The sequence below is a fragment of the Pelobates fuscus genome, chromosome 1, assembly GCF_036172605.1.
Source record: "Pelobates fuscus isolate aPelFus1 chromosome 1, aPelFus1.pri, whole genome shotgun sequence".
Taxonomy (NCBI): Eukaryota; Metazoa; Chordata; class Amphibia; order Anura; family Pelobatidae; genus Pelobates; species Pelobates fuscus.
This window is the reverse complement of record NC_086317.1, coordinates 291,398,081-291,407,258: the sequence shown is the minus strand read 5'-3', so window position 1 is coordinate 291,407,258 and position 9,178 is coordinate 291,398,081. Positions and strand designations below refer to the sequence as shown.

Sequence of the window (9,178 nt, the reverse complement as noted above, 5' to 3'; positions counted from 1 at the left end):
TTCCGATGACACGAATCTTTATGATGACACTAAATATCACTATTTCATCTGCTTTCGTATTGTAACTGTTTTGTGTTTTTTCCAGTTCAAGTCTAGTCTGGTATTGAATAAACTAGACATTTCTCACAATAAACAATAGAACAATGATAACATTCAAGTTAGCGAGCAGTACTTAGCTTAACTTGAAAAAAGGTGCCCCCTCAAAAAAGTTGATGACAGAATAATTTCACTAGACTGATCTTTTGCACCCTGAGCCTTCTAAACTACTTTCAAAGCTGAACAACTCTCAAAACTGTCCATTGAAAAAAAGAAGAAAAAAAAAAAGAAGTAGACATGAGAATAAAATCTCAGGTTTCAGGATAATATAGAGATTTTTTAAAAGAAAGTGAGATCTGTTCACATTTCCCATCTAAATCAAGGCCTATTTCAACAAGAGGGCTTTTGGAATGAATGTGTCTTTTGGCTGTTCTGAGATCTGCAATTCTCCATGAAAATATTTTGTAGGATAGAGAAGTTGAACATTTGATCATATGCAGTAGCACAGGACACATGGAGGACAGCTGACCTGATTACAAAAGAGTATTTGGGTGAGTTTCCATTCTCTTATCTTGAGAGATTTAAATCTTTATCATTTAAGGATGTGGAAAGTCAATAGCATTGTATAAAGCCAATATTGTTAATATTATTATTTTTTTTAAATATATACACTAGTTCATAATGAATAAAACATGCATTAATACACTTGTTTTTATGATTAAAAAAACATGTATATTCTCCCAATATATTTCAAGAGTTTACATTTCAGCATCGTATATAATTAAATGAAGAAATTATATTTCATGAATTGTGAAGCTTATACTAAGAAATAAAAAATATATATTATTTTAGTGAACTGCATATGAAAAAAAGTTGCAGAAATAATTGGTGAGCTTTTTTTTTATGCGTGCAAAATCAAAAGAAAATAATATACATTTGGTACCCTGATAAATAGTAACCAACTTAGTAACTAAAGTGGTGATTTTCAGGATTTCAAAGTGAGTTCAAAGTGAGTTGTGTGATTATTGGATTTCAATTTTTTGGGCCAAAATAGCAAACTGGAAGCATTCTCAAATCAGCTAGGTTTTCAGTTTAACTATTTTGGCTTCATATTTGAAAGACATTTTGTAATCAATAGGAATTCCTGACAATTCACATTTTAGTAAATAACGTAAAATAGAAAATGATATCAAAATAATACAAACATCATGCTAATTACTTCTGCTAAATACAAAATAATAAGAAATGTTCATATATTGTGATTTTTTTTTTCAATCTATGCCTCTCACCTGCGAATGTAATCCATGATTTTTTTTAGTGAAAATCTTGTTTGTTTCGTTATGTATATCATCACAGCAGTCCGCCTTGTAAATCTAACAGCTATTAAAATTGTCATGGAATAATAACACATTGCATATTAAGGGTATTTTTTTTGGAATTGATAAATGTCAGGAGAACCCAACGTGTCTTTCAAACTTGTATTTTTTTTTTTCGTGACTCTGTGAATTATGTTATGAGGTTAAGAAAAGTCGCTCTACATTATATTATAGCACAGTTTGTAATTTATGATTGTGAATGTCAATGAAAACGAACGATTAGTATGGTTTAGTTAATTTATAGATGGCAAGGAATGTTCAGAGATATGCATAATATTGCTATAAAGAAATAGAATTGAATTATGTGCACATGCTTAAACAGTACAGTCTGATTTTCTTTGACATGTATGTTTTTTTCCCCTATAAATAGAATATCTTGGCCTTTAGGCTTCTCTTTACCAAACAGCGAGTTGTGATGAGCTTAAAACTGATCTCTAAAATATAGTCCAAAATAGCTAAATAACAAAAATGTGAAATTATTTAGAGTTTTTTTTGGCATCTCAGCATTTTGGGGAGAAATGATTTAGCTTGATTTTCAACTAATCATAGTTTGCTTTATAGGCAGTATTCCTATTACTATCACTTTATTCACCAAGCATTTAATTGCACTGGATTCAAAATACAATTAAAAAACGTAGGCTAAAGTATGTGTATTGTGTGATTATTGGAGAGTTGGAGAATATTTCCAAACTTGCTATCTAGGCCTATATTTCGCAACTTGTTTTTGAATTCACTTAAATGTGGTTTGAATAAACCTTGATATATTGAAAAGCAATTATGGATTTGGAAGTAAGTGTCTAACTGATGGCATGTGCATTTGTGTATTAATGCCTTAGAATTTCACTATAGAAACAAAAGAAATACCTAAAATATAAACATTAAATGGAAAAGTGTTGTCGATCTAATTTGGAGTGAAACAGTTTGTCTTTGGACTGAAACGATAAGATCAGATAAGAAGAGAAACATGGTGTGTCACAAAACTACTGTAAATCTGTTGGTAGACAAGAAAAGATAATGTTACATATAAACTTTGGCCTAATGTTTGTAAATTCATTGTAAATTTACCAAAGTTCCCTGTTTACCTAATAATTTAATTAAATATTTTCTATACTGGCAGAAGATATGAAATTCACATACGTTTAGTGTAATAGTTAGAGTACTAATGACACCCAATATGTTTATGATTAACTACATCCCTAATATTTAAAAATGTCTTTGTAAAAATAAAATAAAATGTAGAAATACACATAAGTTTTATCCAGCAATTGGGCACCTCCATTTTAGCTCCCTGTCAATCATTGCTAGAACTTCTGTTCTTCGCGCCAGTCAGTAATCATAGAGAAAGCATTTAGAGACAAAGAGAAATTAAATAATGTTTCTAGTTCTTCTCCTCATTTCCAATGTGTGGCCTAGCTGTGCCAGGATTGAACTGGATTTCTAATCTGTTATATCATTAATATACATTTAAAAGAAATCGGAGCATTGCATTAACAATAATAATCAGAGCAGATGCAGTTCCCCTTTAAAGAGAAATGTAATTTGCAAATATCTCTGGTGCTAAGATTTGCTGTCACTGATTTAGAAGTAAAAAATACAACACATTATAAGTTTCATTTGAACTGTTTAAATAATTGCTGCGGGTGTAATTTGTCAGTGACCGTTGTGATTTATATAGTAAAGATCACTCCAAAACATTAAGATAAAACATTAATTACACAGCCCAATGATGTTTATATGTCATGTCACTTCATTTAACGGTTTCCCACCTACACTGGCATCTTTACCGAAGCTGACACATTCTGCACCTTCTTTGTTTCCCTCTTTTTAAATTACCTATAAAAGGAAGTTAAATGATGTGGAGAGAGTGGCTGATTGGTTTAGATGACTAGAAGGGATTAATTACATTTTTATTAGTTTTAGACAGAATGAAACCACATTAGACTTAGTAAATTAGAACAATTCCTTTTAATTAAATGTTCTTTTTAATTAGCATATGGATGGGTCAAATATCCCGGAGAATGAGAAGGGAGGACGACATTCAGTCTGTGGTCCAGTCTGCCTGTTCTTGTAATTACTGCCTTAACAAAAACAAATTGACAGCCTGGGATGAATAAATTTGAATTTGGCATATCAGTAATTTTCTTTATACAAAACTATTCTAATTCTTCACTAAAAAGAGATTGTGTTGAGCTTATTTTTTTTGTTTTTTTTTGTTCACTTGCAACTGCATTGTGGTAATAGGAAAAGCATTCAGCGGTGGATTCAGAGTTCAGGTAAGTCTGTCTATAAAGCTTGAAGTTACAGCTTCTATTGTTTAAGGATGAACTTAATCATGGTAGTAGAGATGCCTTTCAAATTACTATAAGCGCATCATAGCTCTGGTTCTTGCCAGTTGAGGATAACAATAAATAACACATTTGCATTTATATAGCACCTTTTATTTTAACATTCCCAGAATGCTTTGCAATTGATATACTTCAGAATAATCTTTTCTTGGCAGTACGTTTCATAGTAAGACATGCAATCTGATGAATACACTCTTACATGACAGCATCTAAAGGAGTGGAAGGGAAAATATTATTTTTCTTTAAATGATGGCAGGTAAAGTAACCTGTTCCAGTATTTGGTAGTGCATCAATATTTCAAACAATCAAGGTTTTCAATTTACATTGAGAAGTGCTTTGCACTAGATCAAACTCTTTGTTTCAATATAACATTTGTGAAGGCAGCCATTACTGTGATTGAGATGTCCATTGTGAAAAGCAATATATGGAGCACGGAATACAAAATGGAATAATGTCTAAGGAGAAGTGTGCCTCAACAGATTTTTTTTACAAGTATTTTGTATACCTAATATTAAAATATATGTGGCAGAAAATAAAAAAAATGCAACATCCAACTTTTTTCTGTAAATTTATTATAGCCACTCTAAAACCGTGACTTTAACACACCATCATAAAAAGCCAATATGTATTGTAAAAAGAAATATTAGGCTATTGGAAAGAATTTGGGTGGAAAAAAAAATGTAATTTTAAGTCAGTTCCAGACAACTACTTGAAACAGACCCCCCCACACAGTATTCTTTAAAGCCTAGGGTGAATATAAGACAAACTTGAAAAACATTAACTTATGACACCTTGAACTGACCCTTATAACCTATTTGATGCTGAATGTCAGTCAATCAATGCTCGTTAACAGCTGTCTTGCAAATATTGGCTGTGTAAGTTCAGTCAATTGGCACCAAGCATGTTAAAAATAAAAAGGACACAGTGCCATTATTAGCAAATTTCTAAATTTAAGAAAAGACAAAAAAAAAAGGAAAAAAATGAAGTAACAACTTAATAATAACTAGGAGTCCCCATAATAACTGCCGAATCAAAAAGCAGCTGGGATTCTTATGATCATGTAGAGTTTTTTTTTTTTTTGGTTCATATTAATAATAATATTAAAAGGAAGAATTGTATGAATATTTATAGTGTGAACTTTAGCCTTTGTTACTTTAATGTGGCAATTGTATTCCATTTGCCCATTTGATCTGCAGATAACCTATAATTCATATTTCACGATTTAGTGGATGCACTCTGTGGTTAAAAAGCAATTATATTGCACAGAAAAAGATTACAGAATACATTTGAACATATCTTCTGGTTCAACATTTATGCTTAACACAGGTAAATGTTATTCAAACGTTTTTGGTTTTCAAAATAATTAAAACTGCTCATGTAACATCAGCTTTGCATCTGTATTCATTGATAAGCAGTTTAGAGTATACTAACATCATCATTTTCAATCCAGCACACTGCCCCTAGAATACTGCTTGTGATTTAAAATCTCCCTTAATTTTGCAATAATTTAGAACAGATTAAAATAGAGGATGCAGGTTCATAGATTTCTTCACTGAAACCAGGTTGTTCACATCTTTGGGAAGACTAAGCATACTTTAATTAAACTCAGCCAAATTAAAAGAATTTCATGTTTGTTGAATCGTTATATCTGACTGTGTGGTATACCAATGAAGATGGAGTACCGAAAAGCAAACACAAAAAATATTTGCCTTCAATTACATGCACTTCTATGATAGATTTATAAAGCAATGCTCTATATACATCAGGGCCATCTTAACAGCATTATACTTACAAGGAGTCCATGAGGGCCCTGCCTACACAAACACTCACATGAATAAAAATGTAAATTATCAATAAAATTAAACTCAGATTTATTGGTACCTCCAAACAAAATCAATGTTGTACAGCACAGATGAATCCAAACAAATGTTTGGACAATATAACATGAGCCTTGAAGTTGAAAAACAATAAATTCTACATAAAAATAGTACTCAGATGCAGGGCCGGCGCTACCCTATAGGCAGACTAGGCGGTGGCCTAGGGCGCTGTGTGAGAGGGGGCGCCCGCAGGGGCTGTAATACTGTCTTAATCACCTGTCCGAATATGCTGGCAATATCACTGACTGAGAGCACAGAGACCCCGCCTCCACCTGTGATACAGCTGCAGGCGCCCTCCCCTCACTGCTTCAGCCCTCCTTGTTTTTCAGGTTACAGTAAATGCTTTCTGTTAATTATAGGAGTTACGATTGTAACTCCACCTCTTCCCGCCCACAAACACTTAACCCCGCCCCCAGTCTGCCTCTTCCCCCTCCCTCCCAAAACCAGGAGGTTAGAAGAGGAGGGCAGTGTGCTGCTCCCCCTGTCCTGTGCCTGAGGAGCAAATGGAAGAATGACAACAAAGGAGGTACCACAGTGCCTGACTGGGCTGCTTCCAGTGCCCCCAGCCCCCATCTGGTATTTGTGTGTGTGTGTGTGTGTGTGTATGTGTAATAGGCAGTGTCTGGCTGTGTATGTAATAGGCAGTGTCTGTCTGTGTATGTAATAGGCAGTGTCTGTCTGTGTATGTAATATGCAGTGTCTGTGTATATTAGGCAGTGTCTCTGTGTGTGTATGCATCAGACTGTGTGTGTGTGTGTGTGTGTTTGTGTGTAATAGGCAGTGCCTGTGTGCTTTAGGCAGTGTCTGTGTGTGTATGTATCAGGCAATGTGTGTGTGTGGGTGCGTATGTAATAGGCAGTGTGTGTGTGTGTGTGTGCGTATGTAATAGGCAGTGTGTGTGTGTGTATCAGTCAGTGTATGTGTGTGTATGTAATAGGCAGTTTGTGTGTGTATCAGGCAATGTGTGTGTGTGTATGTAATAGGCAGTGTGTGTGTGCGTATCAGGCAGTGTGTGTGTGTGTATGTAATAAGCAGTGTCTGTGTGTGTATTAAGCAGTGTGTGTGTGTATGTAATAGGCTATGTCTGTGTGTGTATGTAATAGGCGGTGTCTGTGTGTGTATTGGGTAGTGTCTGTGTGTATCAGGCAGTGTGTGTGTGTTAAGCAGTGTGTGTGTTAAGCAGTGTATGTATGTAGTACATGTATGTTATCATAATATATTGCAATTATGTATAAAGCATGCAGTTTGTATCAGGGATATTAAATTTATATCGCCCAACTTATGGGACATGCAGTTCCAGGCGTCGGATAGAAAGATTTTTTTTCTTTCAGGGCTGAATCGGGGAAGCTGGTGCCAAGCAGGGAGTGTATCTCTGACAGGCATACCAGGATGCTGTAACTGGGCCTTGCTGCAGCTCACAGGGAGGTGTGAAGAGCGGCAGCATCCAACCGCTCTTCACAGTGGTTCCCAACCCATTCCTCAAGTACCCCCTACCAGTCCAAGATTTAGGGATTACCCTGTTGTGTCTAAAGTGTTTTTTTCTTCTTTTTTCTAAAAACACCTTTAACACATCTGGGTAGTCCCTAAATCCTGGACTGTTAGGGAGTGGTTGGGAACCACTGCTCTAGATTCATGACCGCCGAGACTCGATGTGACGCCATACCCGGCAGCCAACAAAGGGCAGAGTGAGCATGGGAAACTTCTTCCTTTCTCAATGAGCTGAACTAGAGCTCAATGTGAAACATAGGATATCTGTGATTGAATGTGCATGCGCACAACTGCGGCCCTAGAACAGAGGCTTCTCAATCAGAAGCCTCTAATTGGAGGACTTGCAGAAAAAAAACATTTTCTTTTGGGGTACTTCTACTAAATTGTTCAAGGAAATCTGTGGAATGCTTCCTTTTGGAGTTCAGTGCATAAACTTGTGACACGATGGAACGATCTCATGAGGGGGCGCCAAAATTGATCTTTGCCTAGGGCGGCAGAATAACTTACACCGGCCCTGCTCAGATGAAAAATCAAACAGACAGAGATGGCAAAGTACAAAATTACAATGGATTATTCTTTATTAATCAAGTATTCAACACAAACGCTTGCAAACTTTCTTTACAGATAATTGTTTTATAATTGGCTTAAAGTCAGTGGTCTTCAGGATGTCATTTTCCATACACATAAGTGAAAGCCAATTCAAACGCTGCTACCCCATTGTGCTGCAAAGCGGATTTTTAAAAATCAGTTTCAGTCTTAAATAATGAACATTCTCCTGCACAGTTGGTCACGATCATGAACATGAACGCTCTGAGTTCAAACTAAGGTGATTAGTCCACCTAAATGTTTAATTTTTTTTTTTTTATTATTCTATATTTTTTATTGTTGTGCACATATAACAACACAAGTTTGCCTTGCCAAGACAGCAAGGGCCAGCATAATCATGACCCAGATTTAAGACACGAGTGTGGGATTCTGAAAATCAACATTTTTTTTTTTAATAGTTAACAGTCAAGTAAGACGAGCATATAGTGGAACTGCCAAATATAGCAACACTGGTAAGGCATTAAATAGGCTCCTCATAGATAAGTCAGGAGAGATAGGTCGAGAGTGGTAAACTGAATAAGCTGTCATGACTATATAGAGTTTGTAAGTAGGACATGAGTAAGATATGTGTTATAATTTTTGCTCATTGATTATAGGGATAGTAGACTGAGTATAGCTCAGTTGCTGGGCAAGAATAGAGTATTATATCGCTTTTGCCGACATCGCCTTTACAAGCCTGAGGCATGTTAGGTAAGTATGTTAGAAAGTTTGAAAGAAAACAGAGGTAGAGTAAATGATACATCAAACTGGATGCAAGTGTCTACAGGCATATGCAGGTACAATGGCTTCAATGGGAATTTAGTGGGTCTAGTGATTTAGGCACAGGGGAGGTAAGTCCGCAGTACACCGGCAAAAAAGTGAAACAAAGGTTAACCTGGGTAGAGAAATGAATGGTCATTATTTGTAGAACATCAGAACATGTCCTTTACACACAGGCATGTACAGACAGTAACAGAGTAATGCTAAGTGTGAGAGTTTGTGACTGCACTATTTTCTTTTTGTGTGAATGTTTAAATAACAAATTGTGACGTACAGTTGGGGAGGGTTATGCTACCCATACATTATAATGTGTCAGGTGAAGGCAAATCATGGTGATAGTGAAAATAGGGTGAACTATGGGGCTAGTAATGCTGATACATGCAGGAAGAGTAGCTTATTCAATAACAAAAAAATGAAAATCAAAACTCAGAACAATGCTAAATCAGAACTATGCGTCCTACTTATTTTATAAGAGTGCAGAGAGTAATCTAAGCGCTTGGTCTATTCAATATAAATGTTTTACACATCTAGCTACCTATGGTATCTTGTTCCATTTGTGATAACCTGAGGAGGGAGCAGGGAGGATAAGGTGGTTTGGGCGCCAACCAGGCTGGTTAGGGTGAGTGTGATCAAACTGGTCTAGTCTAAAGAGCTGCAAGGTCTAAGGCAGCAGAGTCATATAACCATTTAA

General features: G+C 35.6%; 1 protein-coding gene across 1 annotated transcript in view; it reads left to right on the top strand.

The window, feature by feature from the left end:
• The first annotated feature begins 450 nt into the window (after nt 1–450).
• LOC134593986 (zona pellucida-like domain-containing protein 1) overlaps nt 451–9,178 on the top strand; it is a 201,382-nt gene continuing 192,654 nt past the window's right edge. Inside the window, exon 1 of the mRNA XM_063444612.1 lies at nt 451–587. The gene's annotated coding sequence lies outside the window, so the exon portion shown is untranslated. The remainder of the gene's footprint in view (nt 588–9,178) is intronic.